Source organism: Pseudoliparis swirei, chromosome 8 (genome assembly GCF_029220125.1).
Source record: "Pseudoliparis swirei isolate HS2019 ecotype Mariana Trench chromosome 8, NWPU_hadal_v1, whole genome shotgun sequence".
Taxonomy (NCBI): Eukaryota; Metazoa; Chordata; class Actinopteri; order Perciformes; family Liparidae; genus Pseudoliparis; species Pseudoliparis swirei.
In genome coordinates, this window is record NC_079395.1 from 16,670,274 (window position 1) to 16,691,656 (window position 21,383).

The 21,383-nt window shown below is 46.4% G+C and overlaps 1 protein-coding gene across 5 annotated transcripts in view; it reads right to left on the minus strand.

Annotated features, from left to right (window-relative positions):
- The window catches only part of LOC130198030 (zinc finger protein 521), a 97,845-nt gene that overhangs the window by 52,368 nt on the left and 24,094 nt on the right, over nucleotides 1–21,383 (minus strand). The gene's annotated exons all lie outside the window — the stretch shown is intronic.

Sequence of the window (21,383 nt, forward strand, 5' to 3'; positions counted from 1 at the left end):
GTCATAGTAATTATACGGTTGTGGTGTATGAATTTATAATTCTTTGCAACTTGGAAAAAAGGGTCTTCAGTCGAAACAATACCTCTCCTTAGGTATCTAAAAAGTTACACTTATATATGCAATTTAGAGTATAATTAGAGAAGAGAATAAGTGGAAATACTTGTACCACAATTAACCTTGTATGTGGCCATGTAATGGCTTAGCCCACTGTGACTCAAAACACAATCTCTCTGACATTTAAAGCCAACACAGGACAATGGGTGTACTTTAGGATGTAAACCCGGCATGAGGTAAATTAGAACATTTCTATTATTCCCTGAACAATTACTAGAATATTTTAGAAAAACAAGAGCCCTTGAAATGACCTTAAGACCAGAGGAAAGAAAAAAATCAGGGTTAAGCACTTCTCAAGAGTGAAAGAGAAGATTAAATGTGCAATTTAAACCACAGCTATGCATATAGCCTTTAGGAAGCCTCCGCTGCAAAACAGATGATGTTCATGAAACATGCAGTCTTTCAGACCATCAGTCAATAGATATCAGATTAAAGAATACGCATTATTATCATATTTGTCTGTGGGGTCTGCGCTAAGCCGTGAGGCAACTGATACAGGATGGATGAATGTGCCATGTGCTGATGCAGAGGGGGGGGGGGGGGCAAGGAGGGGACAGGGAAACGGATAGGGCAAGACAACCGAGTGAGAACGATCTCACTCAAGGGCAAGCAGGTGCAGAGAATGACCCGGGAACACCAGCGCTGACAATGCGGCCCCCATTTGTTTTACAAACACTTTAATGTGTCCCTTTACAAATCGCCTCCATGCCAACATTCCATTCCCCTGGTTCACCGTACAGTGATATGAATGGAAAACACAGGACGCCACTTTCCACAAGTTCAAAAGGTTACGGACCACTTGTTCCCGCTGCCGAATTCTACGTGCTGTGAACTTCCTTATCTAAATAAAACAAAGTAATTCCAACCCCTTCAGGAAGAAAAAAAACTGTCAAAAGGCCAAAAACTTGGAATGGGAAAAACAAGAGGAAACTGTAGAGATTTATGAGTCGGGCGAAGGAAAAGCACAAGCTCTTTCCAGGATCCAACCTCTGTTCTCTCCTTCAGCTGACAACTCTAAGTCTCTCTCTCTCTCTCTCTCCCTCTTTCTCGCGCTCCCCTTACTGTTGTTTTCGTTGGGAGATCTGCCCTTTGTCAGGATATCATGCCCTCTTTGAGCACCTACCCCCCCATCAGGGCCTATCTTCAGGAAACAGATGGGGTCGGAGGCCATTCTCTTGCCCCTCCAAACAGCTGAAAGCAGCACATTTGAGAGCCCACCTCCACACCGTGGCCCTCCCGCAAACCTCCCACCCCTGGCAAGGCGCCCACTCTGCACACACATCTCACACTCAAGGAGCGAACCGTGCCTGATTTACTCGCTTTGTCTCTCATACATGTCTCTCTGTCTGTCTCTCTCTCTCTCTCTCTCTCTCTGGTGTGAGGGAGGATGGGTGACTCAGTGCGATGCCCTCCTCCACAGAGGGGGCGGATCTGCCCTCACTCATACTCTGCCTCCCAGGCTACAGGAGGAGAAGACGGTGCAAGAAGAATGACCCCAGCCAATGCCTTACAGTCAAACACATTGGCTTTGAGACAATAGTATAAAACAAACTAATAAATGGATCTGTATACAAGGCGAAATTAAATTCTACCGTCTTCAGAATGTCTTTGCCTTGAGACACTACTAAGCTGTCAAGACAACTCCTTTGCATTATTTTTGTTTGTTTACTGGATGTATATTACTTATTTAGTGCCTTAGTTCCAATAACACACATACATAAAGTCATATATGTAGGGGATATGAGGGAGGCTAAGACATTTCTTGAGTTCAGCTAGCAGCTAACATGCTGAGATGGGCAAATAGCTGTGATTATAGTCATTTTGTGAACTATTACAGAGGCTGCTGTCAACTAAAATAACACCATCAAATTAATATTACAGAATAATGAGGTAATCAATTAGTCTCCAAGTATATATAAATATATATGTATATTTGTATTCAAGTGTCCTCTAACTGAACGGATGTGTTTAACCCTCCTGTTACCTTTCGGGTCAATTTGACCCCATTCAATGTTTAATGTCGGTGTTCTTTGGGGTCAATTTGACCCCAGGCTGTTTTTCACTGTGTCAAACATATAAGAAATATCAACTTTTAATATATATTTAAAGGGCTATTTAGGTAGTCAACAAACAAACATAAAGTACAACAATATTAATTCTAATAATTCTCTGGAGGTTTTAATTGCTGGGGTCAAATTGACCCCACGGGTAAAATATGTTAGTAAATGTAAAGGTAACAGGAGGGTTAATTAAAGTACGCCTCACTGTGTGTGGGATCATTTTTTGATTTCCTAACTTTGCCCAACAAAATGTAACAAATAAATAGGTAGATGTAAATTGAATGAATAGTTATTCATTATTTAAATAATAATTTGTGCAGCAGCAACTTGATAAAATAAAAATCTTTTTAAAAAATCTTTTTAATTCAAAATCAAAACAGGAATTACAATTCTAGTTTATTATGTGTATAGCATATAAAGAGGAATTTAATTGATTGTTCATACTATTATGGCCATCTAAATGCCTGATTAAAAAAACATATAACATCTGTTTTAGAGCATTCAAAGCTGAAACTGTACCATTCGGGTACAAATGACCTTCATAGTGAGACTTACTATAGTTTGTACACACTCTCTCTCTATCACACACACACACACTGCACACTCACCCACAGTAAGACACTTTGTGCAGACATACATGTACACATAGAATACACTGGTACAAGCGCAATGGCCGAAACAAGTGTGTGAACAACTGTAGATGAAAGAGCAATCTCCCCCCGGAGACCCCGAGAGGAAACACAGAGAGGGAGACTTGTTTTTTTCCCTTCTTCACCCAGACAAGAAATGCCCAGGCCTCAGCAGCAGCCTGAGTAAATAAAAGAGCGGGCCTTACTTCCCTGTCTCTCGGGCCGGGGGCCTGTGCACGCCAGCACTCTCTGTGCTGCTGCCAAAGGGGATGCTGGGGCCTGAAAAACTACACCCTGCAGCTGAAGGGCTGTCTTTGTTGGTCTGCCAAGGCCTTCCTGAGCATCCTCCAGCCAACAGCCTGTCACGTCCTGGGAGGAAGACCTCCATCTTAAGGCCTGTCCCTCTCTGGGAGTTCTGTCCCTACCCCCTCCATCTTGCTCTTTTTAAATGCCTCCTATATGGAACAAAACAACCTCATTTTGAGAGCTCCTATAGGGGGTGGCAATAAAAAAATGTGCCACGGCCATATTTACTTAACCCTGCAGTACATGAATACTTTTGAAAGAATAAAGTGAAAAAGTGCTGCCTGACAAGTTTAATGTATCAAGGAAATATACAGTAAATAGAGACATTTAAAAAAAGTTCCAGACTAATTAGTGTTTCTTTTTTTCTTGAACTGCAAATGTAACCACTATAAATTCCCCCTTCACACGCAGCGCTCAGTTTCCTCTCTGAACTACTCTTTGTGTACCACTTCCTCTATGTTCATTTTTAGCACCCTCTCCCAGAGTAAATACTCCTGTTCAAATAAGATCGTTAATGCTGGGAACAGGCACGGCTCTCAAAACCCCCGAAGAATGTTTTGATTTATGCAATTAATGTATTTGAGAATTAGCAAGATATATGAATATATTTTTAAGAGAGTAGGTCATTAATTTTCCTGATGACATTGTTTCCCTTTGGAATATAATACATATGGTGAAAATACTGAGTCTAAATATTGAAATGCTAAATAATATGATTAATTTGAATAGAATGATTACAATTTAATTCTTTGCAGAGAAAATAGTTTGGTAAAGTAATTAGAGAAAACCCTCATGCATATTATGTATTTATGCCAGAAATAAAAGATACTAACAAAACTAGAATAATGAATTATAATGTTAGATGTTTGTATTCATGTAACCTTTATTTAGTCAGGATAATCCCATAAAGCATTCGGGCTGCATCGAGGATGTGTGGTTCTACATTTGCTGGAGGAAATCAGAAATCTGTTACTATTTTGACAGAAAAGGGCCTTTTGTCAAAATACCATAAACAATCTGTGTGCACAGTGCTCGCAGTGCAAAGTTATTCTGCTACTCTCAAACCACTTGCCGTTTTAAAATGGTGCCATTTCTTTCTAAAACCGCCCGCGCTACACACTGACGGATGTCTTTTCAGAATGTCCCTTGTAGTTGATGAGGGGTAAACTATAGATTCATATGATTTCACTTGGATGAAAACAACGATGGCTGTCCCGAGACGCCCTCTCTCTCTCTCTCTCTCTCTCTCTCTCTCAACCCTTTAGTACAAGAATAACAACAATTAATAAAGATCTATTTACATCATTACTTATCGAATCAATGACTTTGACATTTGCTAGCAGGCCTCGGGGCCACACTTCAACATAAAATAGGCATTTGTGATTCTATTGTTTTTAACCAGCACGCCCTCCTAAAACCTTTTAGGGACCATGGATTGGGGATGACTCACCGCTGATGCCCGGACCTTCACATCTGAGGTCCTGGAAGCGGTTCAAGGTGGCTTATCACGGCCTGACAGCAACAGAGTACCCCTCTCCTCTTTAGGAAGGCAAACTCTTATCCAGGTCCAGGACCTTATCTTATCAGAAAAGTGTTTTTGCTATCAATCATCTGCCACTTCTATAGCGAGCCAGACTTTGTTCAAACGCCATTCTAGTGAAGCAAAGCATGGCCGTGTTTACAGCCGCCAAACCTTATCTCCCCGTGTGTTGCACCAGAGATCTGTACGTACTGGTTGTCATAAGAGTGTATCTGTGGCACATTGGGGATTGGGCATTCAATGAATAAACAAAAAGCTGACAACGTGTCTGATGTAACACCATGACCCCACTTCATATTCAGAGGGAATCTTTTTTTTTACAGTTACTAGGAAAAGTAGTGCGTCTCACCCCTGAGACAATGCATGTGTCATCTCAACGCTTTTTCCTGTTCTGATGCCCAAATAGCAACGTGCGTCTGAACAACACACTATCATGTACGGCCTTGTCTGTGACACAACCACTTAAGATCTAATAGAGGAGGTGGTGAGAAAAAAATGTTCTTCCTTTTTTTCTTTTTTCCCCTACATTAGCTAAGCCTCCGATCTCCCCGAGTGAGAGAGAGACGGGTGGTCGATTTTTCTTTTCCGTGGACTAACTCCAGTCAGGTGAACGAATCACTCTGTTGACTCTGGACCGAGAAGCTCAGAGGACACAGAGCTGTTGGACGAGGCCCAGGGCTGAGCTTTACTCGCCGTCGTCCTGTTTCAAGACATCAAATCCAGTCAAAATGAAACGCTGAGAATTCCCCGTCGACCAACGTGCCAGGTGGCGAGACGCTGCTATTTGCACCATGCCGCTGATCAACACACACGAATGCGCACAAGTAGAGGTATTTAAAAACGAGCAGCCATTCACTCTTACACAACGAGCCTCAGCTATAGTATTGACAAGGCGTTTGTGTGTCTGTGTGTGTGTGTGTGTGTGTGTGTGTGTGTGCTCGGCCTGTCTACCTCTTTTCCTTTTTTTCCCTTTCTTAGCAAACACAATATGTTTTTTACACATCACTGAGAAATGTCAGGTCCTCCCCCAACCCCCCCCCCCCCAAACCCCCCTCCCCCTCCTTGCTTCAGATCAATCGAATGCTACAGGATGAGAAGGTGGGGCTGTGTGTGAGACGACTGCGAGGAAGCAGCGAACGAGGATGCTATCTTTGACCGAACAGGGTGGAAAAATACGAGATGAAATGAGGATTCACTTCCCGGGGTTTCGTCAGTGCCCTCGCGGCTCTGGCCTAACATCATGTACACAACGCAATTTACACACACACACAAACACTTTGGAGGAGAAATGCACACCCGCCCCCAAAGACCAGCAGTCAATGGGGATTTTTCTCACACAGGGCCTGACACAAAGAGCTGGAACATCAAGCGCCGTGGTCTGGGCGTCCATTATTCTGGCCCTCGTGGCTCCGTCTCTCAACCATGGGGAAGCGGCAAACTGTCAACTACTTTGTCCACATTACCCACGTCCCCCAGCTCAGACAGGAGCACTTGGTCACTGTCCCAGAAATCACAGTGCCCCAGTGGCGTCCCAGGAAAGTTAGACAAATGGAAGGCCAGAGGAGGAGAAGTAGGGCGGCCAGTCGTCCTTCACCAGGCGCTTTCTCTCCTTGGTAATGAGACGCGGGGAAAAGTGGGATTCCTTATTACTCATCGCGGAGATGTTTACCTTCTGCACCGATGTCTCTCCACCAACATCGACACACTTAAATCAATACTAATGATGACAATCAATAATAATGTTTCTTGACGTAATGCCTCTGAAATGACAGATGATGCGTGTGCTTCCGGGGAGGACCCTCCTCGTTTTTCCCCTGTGATTTATTTACATAAAGTAAGAATCCATAACCGCAGTGTTAGAACTGTGAAAGCATGCCAGAGAACAGGGTAAAATATTTATTATCCTCCAGAACCACCGCGTACTATATAACATTGAGGTCACTGAGGTCAGCAACACACTTGAGCACAACATGACCTTTAAAGATGCCGTTCGTAGTGTTTTACTGCTTTAGATTGGATTCAATTTTTTGTCATTGCACAGAGGCAACGAAATGTATTCTCTGCATTTAACCCATCTTTAGTTATTAAGCGGCCGGGGAGCAACTGGGGGTTCAGTGACTTGCTCATGGACACTTCGACTAGCAACTAATGGGGAGAGCGGGGATCGAACTGACGACCTTGGGGTTGCAGGACGAGCCCCTTACCCCACTGAGCGACAGCCGCCCATTGAAATGTTAGTGCAGTGCCTTTGCACAACAAGACAAATGATTTTCCTGAATTCGAGATAAGCGCTCATCAAAAACACCCCAATTTGCTCCCGGAGGCTGTGCCCGTGGTGTATGGATGCTAGTTTATCCTGATGGGCACCTTGCATGGCGACCCCTGCTAACTGTGTGTGAATGATGACATGAAGTCGGTATCGGCGATACAAGTAAAAGACCGTTTACAATCTGGTTCCTGGTGAGTGTTTACACAAGTAGAGTATTTCATTAGTGGAGGGAACAAGGAAAACGTAAGCTGGTTTTCCTCAGCTGAGTAAATGTAGGTATTTTTCGTCCGCAATCTGCCAGGAACGTTGACTGCATGTTACCCAGAAGCCATGTGGCGTTAGCAGCGTACAGCAGCAAAAATACTCCTACTGCGACTAGTAGCCTACTACCACTACTACGACTTTGACTACTTCTTTTCTGTTTTTTAATTCTGCACACAAGTTTGCCTTCAAGGCTTTCTGCCAGAAAGCTCCTCAGGTTTAGGCAACACACCAACTTGGTTAGGTTAAGGAAAAGATCACGGTTTGGCAGACGGCCCTGAAGGCAAAATCCTCCTTCTAAAACATGTTTTTCTTCTTCTTTTTCTTCTTCTCCAGAGTTCATTGGTGGTTTACAAACCAACTTCAAGGTGTATTACCATCACCTACTGGACCGGAGCATGGAGCAGAAGAGTTGTGTTTCTTAAGTATGTTAATATTGAATGTGCCTTGTACGGAGGGTGTCTTTTATCACTACGTGTTGGTGTTGAACACATATTAAATCAGGGCAGAGCAAAGTCACAGTGACAGGGTTAAGACATTCAATTGGCTGCTTTCAAAATCAAACCTTTTTTTCAAAAAGGAGACGTTTAATTACCCAATTATTCAAGAAAGGTGAATTTGGGGTCCATAATAGGATCCTATTCGGAGTGCAGTGGGTGGGCTCGAAGGCTAATGTTGATGTCTTTTTTTTTTTTTCCATCTCGTTTGACTTGATTTGAAGTGTTTGACATTAATATGGAATCACACCGGAACCACAATACACTTCCCAGCACGCATGTTATTATCCCTGCGATGCCTGATATTGTGTTTTAACATTTCAAACAAATGTATATTAATTGACTATCACCGTGGTATTTATGCAGACTGCCGTCTTAAGCTAAAGACCTGAAGCTTTGCTGCAGCGCTAGATGGCCAGAGGATGCTCTTTGGGTGGAGGTGGAGCTGTTTGTGTGCGGGAGAGCGGCGTTGGTTATGCTGTCATCTCCTGTGTAACGGAGCTGCAGGTGGTGTGGAGAGGAAGGACCGTTGACCACTTCAGGTCGGCTAAAGCACAAACAGGAAGGAGGCTGTTCCCCAGGCCTTGGCCGGACCAGCGGCCACCGTGAGCCTCCCAGGGGGAGAAAGGAGGATGGCAATCTGTCCCCCAGCATGCCCCTTCACCGCCTGCCTCACTGCACTAGCTCTAAGGGAGTGCTGGGCCAGGCGGGACCGGGTTGGGCTGGGCTTCAATCAGCAGGGGAGCCTCTCTGTGCATATGTGTGTGGGTGTGTGTGTGTGTGTGTGTGTGTGTGTGCTGCTCCCTCAACACTGCGGCAGACCAGGCGCAGGACCCAGTGGACAGTCATCTCGCTAGTCAGTCAGTCAGCCACCGTGATGAGGGATGCTGCAGCACCGTGCTGTGCTATTCGACGACTCTATGAATATGTCCTCACTGCACAAGTGTTTACTTGGATGCTCTTTTTATTTTTCCCCACTCTTAGTTCCCCCGCGGAAAATATGATTTATGTCAACGGCTTGGAGAAGAACAAATTGTTGTGCGTACAGAAATATGCTGAGTTACTGGATGGCTGCTTCATTAAAATAGGGTTTGCTCTGCAACTTTCAAGGGGCGCTATCCATTACTTAAAACCACGCACGGCACACACTGAATTCAGAAAATAGGGTTTAATTCTTTTTTAAAATCAAAACACCTCATAGTGACCCAGAAAACATCCGCTAGGCTGATAACAATGATTTCACTTTTTGAGGATACCTTCAGACACATGTCCCGGTACAGAGACACACATTCTGCCAAATGCCCTGAAAAACAGTCAGAAATCAACACGTCTTTTCTTGATATCACATCGCACATAGACGAGCAACCTGAGCTGCATGTGTTAGCTTTAGCGTTATTCAGAGAAGCATGACCCTGCCTCTTGATCCACGACCTTTGGTTCCCCTGATTAATACACTGTGGCTCTATTTGATATCTCCTCAACGCCATCCCAGCTTGTCAGTGGTAAAACAACTGGAGACAGCCCAGGAGGGAGAAGAAAACACGCATCTCGAAGAGGAGAGCGGGAGGGGAAGAAAAACAAGCATCAACTCAAGCAGGACGATGTATTTTCATGCATCCCTGTCTGAAATGTCAAGATTTCTTAGCCCTCAGTGGCTGCAGCGCTGACACCTCTCCAAGGTTCAACAGAAACCGCATTCATTAATAATTAGCTTAGCTGTGAGAACAGGGAGTGAGACGGAGAATGAAAGAGCCGGCGAGACGGCTAAAAATGTAAACTTCTGTTCTTCCCAGAGAGAATCAGATTTGACCACAAGTCCTTTTTTTCCCCTCTTCTCGTTCTTCTTCATTTCTTGTTTTCGCGGTGCGTGTTGGCCCGAGTCCCGCAGGCGGCCCCGGGAACGAGCGATGCAGACGTCGCATCAGCCTCACTCCTCCCTCCTCTCCTTAATCATGGCTCTAATACCCTCCAGATGAATAAACATCTTCATCCCCTCTCTCCGTTAAAGCCAGAAGGCTCCACCACTCTCGAATCCAAATCCAAGAAAGGGAGAAAGAAAGAAAGAAAGAAACGGAGAGTTGAAGAAGGACGGGGGGAAAAGGGATGACAGATGGAAGGGTGGATCAATGTCGAAATGAACCGACAGCAAAGTAACAAAGCCGCGGCGAGATTTTCCGGTTCTTCCCATAATTCCTCTGATCTATTTCCCCCTTGACACAATTATAACAGTCCTCCTAATTATTTCTTCTCCTTTAAGAGATTCCTAATGGCGCGGCGTGTTTTTTTATCATCGTGTTTGTAAAGTGGAGGTTTTTTTTTCCGCAACCTTGTCGCCTCAGACTGTGTCCACAGACTGCACAGGAAGGGGGAAGGAGAGGGGAGGGGGGGGGGGGGTGGAGAGGGAGGAGGCTGGTGGGGGGGTTGTCTCTGGAGAATGGGCCAGGCCCCAGACCAGCACTTCCCTGGCCCAATAACTGTGCCAGAATACTCATGACATGTGTGTACAGTATGTGAGCACAAATGGCAGACAGATTTAGGGGTTTGCTTTGTTTCCCCTTCTATTGTGTTCTGCTGGTATCCAGGCAGCTCATCATATTATCTTAAGTATTATGAAAACACACGCGTGCACACACACACACACACACACACACCGACGGGCACGCACCTCACTGGATGAGACGGCTCCTTGGTCTCAATCAGCCTGATCTTCATTAGCAGGACAGGGCTGGACTATGAGGCCTGAATACAACCAGACAAATGACTACGGGGCATTTTACTAATTCATTCATCACTTCGCATTGATTTATTCCTGTTTATCTATTTATCAGCTGCAAAAATTTGTTTTTGATGCTGAACGTACTTAGATTCAAGAAATAAGTGGCAATGTCAGCGAGGAATGTGCAGACAAACAAGTACACACTATTTTCTTACAGCGTGACTCGGAGCGGCGCCTGCCTGACAGCAGCTGAAACAGTCTGTTGTTGGGGGTGTGAGATCATTCATGATCCTCGGTGATGACTCAGGTATTTATACCATCTACACCCTCTCCACCACAGTCCTCCTAATCCCCAGGTGAGTGGTGATGCTTTGTTGGTGACAGATCAGCAACTTCCTCCAGGTAGGCCTTTCTGCGTGTGTCGAGATCAGGGCCCACCCACCACTGTGTCATCCGCAAACTTTGATGATGTGTTGGAGCTTTGAACCTGGCCACACAGTCATGTGTGGGAGTACAGTGACCTGCAGCTTTCCTGGTGTTCACCTCAGCAGAGCCCTCACACTGTGCTCGGTCAGAGTGTGTGTTCATCCCAGCGGTAGAACTCACTCAGCTACGCTAACGGTGTTGTTGTTAGCGGCGAAGCAGCGCGGTTAAGCGAGCAGGAACGAAAGAGTCTTATGTCTTGAATTCGCACCACTTGTTGTTAGTCATAAACAAAACCTCCACAGTCTGTTCCGATTTCCGCTTTCTTCCCTCGATGTTTTCGTCCCCGTAGTAAGCGGCTAAAACTAAAAAGCGCACAATCTCCGGAGCTACCTCGTGTGATCTGGACACAGCCGCATGTCTCCTCAACCACACAGGGTAGTGGAAAACTTTCAGGGTCACTGGAGAAAAAAGCCCCTAAAAGAGATCATTGAGATTCACCTTCATCAAATACCTCCTCTCACTCCAACAAGCCCAATGGGCACCAATCCTCCTCCATGTGCAGAGCACTCCTTTGCTTAGTAACCATTTACTTAGTTACACACCACCACCTGGGAGACTATTTATACGTCTGTCTCTGGAGAGGAACTGCCAACCAACACCCCAATGTGAGTTATCCTCCATTCACTCCGAGTTAACTTGAGGAAAGAACTCAGATGCTCAACATAACTGTATATTTGGACTCATCAAAGGGGCTTCATGCAAGATTGGGATCGTTTATACATCGTCTTTCAACTGCTTTTAAAATGGCGACCGCTGAGCCGACTGGCGTGCGACGGCGACCATGCCGACGTCCTCAGCCGTCGCCACTGTACAACCATATAGCCGGTGTGGCACGCTCACGTGCACTAACATGCCAGTGTGGCACGCTCACGCGCACTAACATGCACTATGAGGCCCACATGGCTGGCCCGGCTATGTAAACAAAGCAAGGAGGCGCCGGATTACAGCGCACGCAGAGGGAGAGCCACTTCATCCTGTGCTCAGGAATCACTCCGATAGTCGTAAATAGCTGTTTGCGGCTATATCAATGCTCTAAATACCAATTTGAGCACTTTTAGCTGCATAAATTAAATACTGTGTTAATAAAAAAGAAAAGATTGCGGGATATTAAACATTCAAGGTGTGCTTTTTGTGGATGCTGTGACCTTTCATAATGCAACTCTGGTGGAGGAGCAAGTAATTCTCCTTCTTATATGCGGTAATCTTGCATCTGAATGTGCAGCTCACTGTGATGAACCCATTTCAAGGATCATCATTCCAGAGAGTGAATGTAATAGTCCCCCAATATCAGTTATCACTGACAGCAACATCCATATGAGCTAATTACTTTTCATTGGGCTTGTCGGGGAGAGGACATCAGCCTTTATCTGTATATGAAAGGAGAGGCCATTACTATTACGCTATTACTGTGGAAGAGCCGGTGTTACTGTACCACTAATATAGAAAGGCCATACAGTGAGGTGGTAATAAACCCCCCGTCGCCTCCAGTGGCTGTCTTACAAGACTATTTTAAATATTAAGAGAATATTACCAATAAGGTGACCTTTAATTACATTTGGCATGCAAAGAGATTGAGAGTGCAGAGAAATGGCCGTAGTAGGATTACCATTGTAGCCCCGATGACACACACATAACACAAAGAGCTCTACTCGCCTGGAAACAGGAGCCATGCTTTTTTCCTTCACCAGCATCCAACATCCAGCACAAACAGAGGAGGCCAATAGGTCACAACAGTGCTTTTCTCCATGTCGTAATTTGTATTTTTCCTTCGCGTTCTTGGGTTAGTGAGGTGACTGTCGTCTCTGCGGCTGTTCATTGTCTGAGGGAGGAGTTGAAGTTGGGGAATACAATCCCACGCACTACGCCGACAGCAGAGGGAGGAAATATGGGCACAGAGGTGGCGCACGACCCCCTTGGGTAATCTGTAAAACATGAGCAATGGCACCCGAGCGCCTTGCTGATGCTCGGGGTCAGGTGACTCAGTCACAGGTGCACCATGGGAGGATCTCCGGTGAGGAGGCACACCTCCCACAACAGTGCGTGGTTGGGTCGACGCAATGTGGTTTTTTCCGAACGTTGAACTCTCTAGGAAGTCGACTCGCTCTTTATTTTGAGGAATGTGCAGCAGAGGCGGTAGCTAGATTGTTACTCATATTTTTCTGTAGTTTATTTAACGGGCATCCGTAACTGGAGGTGAAACGTTGCGACATAAAATGATTTCTAAGGCGCATTTTTTGGACGACATATTACACATGCCCGAGCCCACACGTGTCGCTTTAAGAAGAAGTGGTGATTAGGATGCAGCAGACACAACATCCCGCATCCACTCTGCTTTGCTAGGCCTCAGATAACCTTTATCCTATTGGGTTTAATTAATGTCAGCCAGTCTGCTCTGCCTTTCAGAAGGAAACAACTTATTTCTCTGCCCTCCCGGAGCTCAAATCCCTCTGTTTCACTGGTGAGGCCGTCTGCCTTGTTTATCCCAACTACAGGTACTGCTCCCTATTAAGGCCAGCACTTGTTACAGGGAAAAGGTTGAATTATTTACCAACAGTAGAGTGGGAGGAAAAGAGAGGGGTAGAGAGAGAGAGAGAGAGATGAAGAGAGAGAGATGATATTTTTATGTTGTTTTATTTTTTATGTTATGGAGAAGATTAATGATCCATGGGCATAAATACAGGTGCTGATTACTGAGGATAAAAGGCATCGTTGTATACAATTTTTGGAAAATAAGGCTATACTGGGATGACTAAATTCCCCTCACAACATTACGCATTAAATCTCTTTGATGGTGAACACCCTGCGCCTCAAAAAGACGGTGGAGTTTAATACATTTGGTCGTGTGTAAACAGACAAATGTGTCTTGGTAAATAGATACCGAGGGTGCTCGTGCGCACTCTTCACCCATCGGGCAGACCGTCTGCATTCTATCTGCATCTCTGCCTCTGTGCACAATACAAGCAAACATACAGAAAACAAAAGGGAGCACAGAGGGGGAGAACGGAGAGACAGACCAAACAATAAACTCAACCACAAGAGACAGAGTTTGACTGTGTGTGTGTGTGTGTGTGTGAGTCGAGGAGGGAGACAGAAAAGGGAGAGGAGGACGAGGGAGATGAAGACAAATGCAGAAAGGGAGAAAGACGGAGGGCGGCAGAGAAAAACGAAAGACAGAGGGAGAAATCAAATTTGCAAGAACATAACAAAAAGCTGTATCTCCGACAAAAGAGAACACACAGGGGTATTTGTCTAGCTGTCTCCACCAGCAGGATCCTCTGAAAGTTTATTAAACTAGAACCCTTCAAGAGAAGGCAGAGAGTAGTAAACTATACTACTGGGGAGGAAAAGAGAGAGGGAGAGGGAACGGGAGTGAGGGATGGGGGGGGGGAGGCGAGATGGGAGTTGAATAAGAAAAAAAAGCTTGCTTTTCAGCCTCTGTCTGAGAAATTCTTTTATTTCAGCCATGCATTAAGTCACCTCCCCACTGAGTTCTGCTCCCCTTCCTGCTGTGGATAAAGCCGTCCCTCGGGGGAGCCGCTGGTAATTTCCAGCTTCGCCAGAAACGCAGGTATTAGAAAAGACCGCTTGGGGACCCGCCACAATATACCTTCACAATTTCCGTACGCACTGAAAAAGAGGGGAGCCCCTCCCTCCCAGCCTTCGCCCCACCCTCCCAGTAAAACCCCTCGAGGGTCCCCAGTTCAAATTTCTGAAGTGCAGACAACGGGTGTATGTATGGGGGAGGGGAGGGTGGTGGTGGGTGGGGGCACCAGCAATAGAAAATCCACTGCATGGAGGAGAAAAAAGCATTTCCTCTCTGGTCTGGCAGGAGTGCCTTTTTTCCCCTGGCTCCCACCAGAGGCTTTTTACAAAACATGTGTTGCTGACATGTTGACAGATTGCTCAGTGAAGTGTTAGGCGCATGCACACGGCTGGCCATTTAGGGGGACATGGCTTCCTACCCAACATCCTCTACCTGAGGCACCATGTTTTATACATCATCCGCCCACCCCCCCCCCCCCCAAAGAAAAAAAAAGGAAACAATAAAAGGTAAGGGAGTTGCTTCCTTTGTGAGGAAAGAAGCAGAATATCAGAGAGCGGGGAGAGAGACTGCGTATAATGCTGCCTTCGCTGAACTGCGGCGATGGGGAGGAGCAACGGAAGTGAGAATAAGGGAGGGAAATGGTTTCAGGCAGGAAAGGAGATAAAGCAGAGAAGTGAGGGGAAATGAGCCGGAGGATGTATGGTGTGCTTATGTACAGCAGGTGAGCCTGTCAAACTAATAGGAAGCCCAAAAGACCTCCCCTTCGTCTTCCGGTGTCAACGCCACCAATGGCAGGCAGGAGGATGGAATCTGATCAAAGGCCAGCTTCCAGATCCAACTTTTGCTCCTATCAGGGTATCGACAGCACGCGTCTTAATCGCCCTGCGGCTCAAAAAGTGCTGCCGTGGCAACAGGATGGAAATGGGGATCATAATGTATTCATGGTGCCGGCGACCTGGGGGCTGCGGAGCTCGCTCTCTGGGGACCGCACTTTACCCGGAGCCAGACGTGTCTGGGCAAAATCACTCCACACAAGACAGCAGCAGAATACTGAGGAGCCATGACAGGGTGGAGGGAGGGAGAGAGAGAGAAAGAAAGAAAGAGAGAGATCGAGCAGAGAGAGAGAGCCGGATAGAAATAGGAGGTGATAATAGAAAACAAAGAGGGAAAAGGGTGAGGACATGAGATGTAAACAATGGCGGCCGAGGGTGTCAGAGTTTACAGTAAAGGGAGGAGGAGAGGTAGCACGACTGATTGAATTTCAAACTTCGAAAAACACAAAAGATCTGAGGCTTGAGAAGGAAAAAAAACAGGATGTGATTGGTGGGAAAGGGGCTTGCTGGGATGAGTGGCTCCACCTTGAGAAGCCTGATGCTGCTTGACCAGGTGGGTGGTTGGCCGGGAAATAAATTGCAGAGGAAATTGGTCCAGATTATCAGGGCCACGAAGAGACATGGCCCTTTGACCACGGGCAAGGATGGATAAATGGCTGCATGGGTAAATGAATAGAGGTGCAGAGAGAGAGAGAGAGAGGGGAAGATTGATGAGTGAGCAGATAGATGGTGCAGTTGGATTGAAAGTCCAGAAACACACCACCCACATGGCAACCCATCCTACCCGCTCCTGAAAAATAAATGCTTACATTGGAGATTCATCTTGCTTTTTTTTCCCTGGCAGAATACAACGAGCTCTCTGAACCTTTCCATTCTAATGATCTCCCCCTCCTCCACACACACACACACACACGCACACTCTCTCTCTCTCAAACTCATACACAACTGCAAAAAAAATGCTCACATGCACAAATAAACAAACAAACAATCACAAAGCTATAGCCTGACCTGCTATTCCTCAACAGGAGGGCAGCTACAACAGGCACCATGCCAGGTAAACATCCTCAAGCCTTGTGTACTCACTGCAGAGGGTAAAGCTCAATGCTGGAAACACACTCTAAAATACAGGGAATAGTCAATTATGTTTAGCACTGGGAAGACATTCTTAGAATATATATTCCTCTTACATGGACCTCCTGCTGTATTTAGAAATAAAATAGGGGGGAAAAAACTACTTTTGCTGCATTTGATATCAAGGTTCCTCCTGGAACGGAAAGTCATAACACTCCCCCCTAGAGGTAATGATTTGAATGCATTAAGTCTCCTGAAAAATGAGAGGATTCACCTGCAGACTGCGGTGCGTCGTAGCGCACTAACTACCCTCCACACGTAGCACACCCTCCGGCATTCAACCTCGGGCCAAGACAGCTCCCCTGTCTGTCTTCCCTGCTTCCCTTTCGCTGACAGGTTCTTCAACTGCTAAGCTCCGACATGGACCTCTGTGTTTGAGATGACTGTGCACAACAATCAAGGGAGAGACGGACGGACAGAAGGAAGGAAAGAAAGAAAGAAGGCGAGAGAAGCAACGATGGCGGCGGCGAGAGAGCGAAGGAGAGGCGGAGGGAAACAAGGACATCAACTACTTGTGCTCACAGAGAGATGACCCCTGGCCATCCCGAGGCATGCGGTTTATCTCGCTGTCTGGCTAAGCCGCACACACCTAATGACTCAGTCTGTGTCCCACAGGTTTTTATTATTATCCCGGATTACGGATGGGGAATGACAATGGGTTGGTAAACCACCGCGCCTCATATCAGACGAGGAGTTCGCCACGATGAAGAGGCCGAGGCCAGTTGAGAACACAGTTCAAAGTTAAAGAGAGGTTATGGCATTAGTTTCTGAAATATCTTTACATCCTGATGTTAAGATGGATGTATCTTTAGGTTTCAGACGCCCATATATTTGCAATGCTGTGGTATCGCTGATTTGTATGCGTCAACATGGGTTTAGATCTCAAACTGAAGGTCAGATATACCCTTAACTCTGAGTTGCGCATAATGTTGGGGCCAATATGGAGATGCGGTTTGGACTCTAACCTCCCTCTTTTTTTTTCTTTCTCCCTCATGTTGTATGGCGCAGCTGAACAGACCTCAATCTACTTCTGTGGTGGAGATTAGTAATCAACTAGGGTCTTCATATTGATGGCCAGGCTCAGCTTGTTTGCATATTTACTGGCCTCAGAGCCCAGTCGCCTGAGGTGAGAAGCAAATTACATTTCTGCTTACCCCCACGCTCACAACTCTCTCACACTCTTTCGATTTCCATCCGACGGTTTTTGCCTCCCCTTTTTTTGTTCTCGTTTCTCTTAACATGCTGATCAGTCATCTTGCGGTAAGCATCCTTGCCTGCCCCGGTTGCATCCGAATAGCAGTCTCATTTGGCTAACATCATCACAGCGTAATCTTGTTGGAGAGAGCAATCAGTTTACTTTGGAATTAGGTATTCCGTTGGCGGGGCCGGAGAGAGGAAGGCTCACAGGGTTTAAAGGATGCAAACGAAAGCATGCTCTCCAGAATACAGTCTCGAGCCTGATTGGGTGATAACAACCCACACAAGCTCCATGTGAGAGTAATGAATGGCCAATGGGAGGGCTGAATAATAAACAGACAAATGTGTCTTGTAAATAGATACCGAGGGTGCTGCGCACTCTTCACCCATCGGGCAGACCGTCTGCATTCTATCTGCATCTCTGCCTCTGTGCACAATACAAGCAAACATACAGAAAACAAAGGGAGCACAGAGGGGAGAACGGAGAGACAGACCAAACAATAAACTCAACCACAAGAGACAGAGTTTGACTGTGTGTGTGTGTGTGTGTGAGTCGAGGAGGGAGACAGAAAAGGGAGAGGAGGACGAGGGAGATGAAGACAAATGCAGAAAGGGAGAAAGACGGAGGCGGCAGAGAAAACGAAAGACAGAGGAGAAATCAAATTTGCAAGAACATAACAAAAAGCTGTATCTCCGACAAAAGAGAACACACAGGGGTATTTGTCTAGCTGTCTCCACCAGCAGGATCCTCTGAAAGTTTATTAAACTAGAACCCTTCAAGAGAAGGCAGAGTAGTAAACTATACAACGGGGGAGGAAAAGAGGAAGGGAGAGGAAACGGGAGGGAGGGATGGGGGGGGGGAGGCGAGATGGGAGTTGAATAAAAAAAAGCTTGCTTTTCAGCCTCTGTCTGAGAAATTCTTTTATTTCAGCCATGCATTAAGTCACCTCCCACTGAGTTCTGCTCCCTTCCTGCTGTGGATAAAGCCGCCCTCGGGGAGCGCTGGTAATTTCCAGCGCCAGAAACGAGGTATTAGAAAAGACCGCTTGGGGACCCGCCACAATATACCTTCACAATTTCCGACGCACTGAAAAGAGGGAGCCCTCCTCCCAGCCTTCCCCACCCTCCCAGTAAAACCCCGAGGGTCCCCAGTTCAAATTTCTGAAGTGCAGACAACGGTGTATGTATGGGGGAGGGAGGGTGGTGGTGGTGGGGCACCAGCAATAGAAAATCCACTGCATGGAGGAAAAAGCATTTCCTCTGGTCTGGCAGGAGTGCCTTTTTTCCCCTGGCTCCCACCAGAGGCTTTTTACAAAACATGTGTTGCTGACATGTTGACAGATTGCTCAGTGAAGTGTTAGGCGCATGCACACGGCTGGCCATTTAGGGGGACATGGCTTCCTACCCAACATCCTCTACCTGAGGCACCATGTTTTATACATCATCCGCCCACCCCCCCCCCCCCCCAAAAAAAAAAAAAAGGAAACAATAAAGGTAAGGGAGTTGCTTCCTTTGTGAGGAAAGAAGCAGAATATCAGAGAGCGAGAGAGACTGCGATAATGCTGCCTTCGCTGAACTGCGGCGATGGGGAGGAGCAACGGAAGTGAGAATAAGGGAGGGAAATGGTTTCAGGCAGGAAAGGAGATAAAGCAGAGAAGTGAGGGGAAATGAGCCGGAGGATGTATGGTGTGCTTATGTACAGCAGGTGAGCCTGTCAAACTAATAGGAAGCCCAAAAGACCTCCCCTTCGTCTTCCGGTGTCAACGCCACCAATGGCAGGCAGGAGGATGGAATCTGATCAAAGGCCAGCTTCCAGATCCAACTTTTGCTCCTATCAGGGTATCGACAGCACGCGTCTTAATCGCCCTGCGGCTCAAAAAGTGCTGCCGTGGCAACAGGATGGAAATGGGGATCATAATGTATTCATGGTGCCGGCGACCTGGGGGCTGCGGAGCTCGCTCTCTGGGGACCGCACTTTACCCGGAACCAGACGTGTCTGGGCAAAATCACTCCACACAAGACAGCAGCAGAATACTGAGGAGCCATGACAGGGTGGAGGGAGGGAGAGAGAGAGAAAGAAAGAAAGAGAGAGATCGAGCAGAGAGAGAGAGCCGGATAGAAATAGGAGGTGATAATAGAAAACAAAGAGGGAAAAGGGTGAGGACATGAGATGTAAACAATGGCGGCCGAGGGTGTCAGAGTTTACAGTAAAGGGAGGAGGAGAGGTAGCACGACTGATTGAATTTCAAACTTCGAAAAACACAAAAGATCTGAGGCTTGAGAAGGAAAAAAAACAGGATGTGATTGGTGGGAAAGGGGCTTGCTGGGATGAGTGGCTCCACCTTGAGAAGCCTGATGCTGCTTGACCAGGTGGGTGGTTGGCGGAAATAAATTGCAGAGGAAATTGGTCCAGATTATCAGGGCCACGAAGAGACATGGCCCTTTGACCACGGGCAAGGATGGATAAATGGCTGCATGGGTAAATGAATAGAGGTGCAGAGAGAGAGAGAGAGAGGGGAAGATTGATGAGTGAGCAGATAGATGGTGCAGTTGGATTGAAAGTCCAGAAACACACCACCCACATGGCAACCCATCCTACCCGCTCCTGAAAAATAAATGCTTACATTGGAGATTCATCTTGCTTTTTTTTCCCTGGCAGAATACAACGAGCTCTCTGAACCTTTCCATTCTAATGATCTCCCCCTCCTCCACACACACACACACACACACGCACACTCTCTCTCTCTCAAACTCATACACAACTGCAAAAAAAATGCTCACATGCACAAATAAACAAACAAACAATCACAAAGCTATAGCCTGACCTGCTATTCCTCAACAGGAGGGCAGCTACAACAGGCACCATGCCAGGTAAACATCCTCAAGCCTTGTGTACTCACTGCAGAGGGTAAAGCTCAATGCTGGAAACACACTCTAAAATACAGGGAATAGTCAATTATGTTTAGCACTGGGAAGACATTCTTAGAATATATATTCCTCTTACATGGACCTCCTGCTGTATTTAGAAATAAAATAGGGGGGAAAAAACTACTTTTGCTGCATTTGATATCAAGGTTCCTCCTGGAACGGAAAGTCATAACACTCCCCCCTAGAGGTAATGATTTGAATGCATTAAGTCTCCTGAAAAATGAGAGGATTCACCTGCAGACTGCGGTGCGTCGTAGCGCACTAACTACCCTCCACACGTAGCACACCCTCCGGCATTCAACCTCGGGCCAAAGACAGCTCCCCTGTCTGTCTTCCCTGCTTCCCTTTCGCTGACAGGTTCTTCAACTGCTAAGCTCCGACATGGACCTCTGTGTTTGAGATGACTGTGCACAACAATCAAGGGAGAGACGGACGGACAGAAGGAAGGAAAGAAAGAAAGAAGGCGAGAGAAGCAACGATGGCGAGCGGCGAGAGAGCGAAGGAGAGGCGGAGGGAAACAAGGACATCAACTACTTGTGCTCACAGAGAGATGACCCCTGGCCATCCCGAGGCATGCGGTTTATCTCGCTGTCTGGCTAAGCCGCACACACCTAATGACTCAGTCTGTGTCCCACAGGTTTTTATTATTATCCCGGATTACGGATGGGGAATGACAATGGGTTGGTAAACCACCGCGCCTCATATCAGACGAGGAGTTCGCCACGATGAAGAGGCCGAGGCCAGTTGAGAACACAGTTCAAAGTTAAAGAGAGGTTATGGCATTAGTTTCTGAAATATCTTTACATCCTGATGTTAAGATGGATGTATCTTTAGGTTTCAGACGCCCATATATTTGCAATGCTGTGGTATCG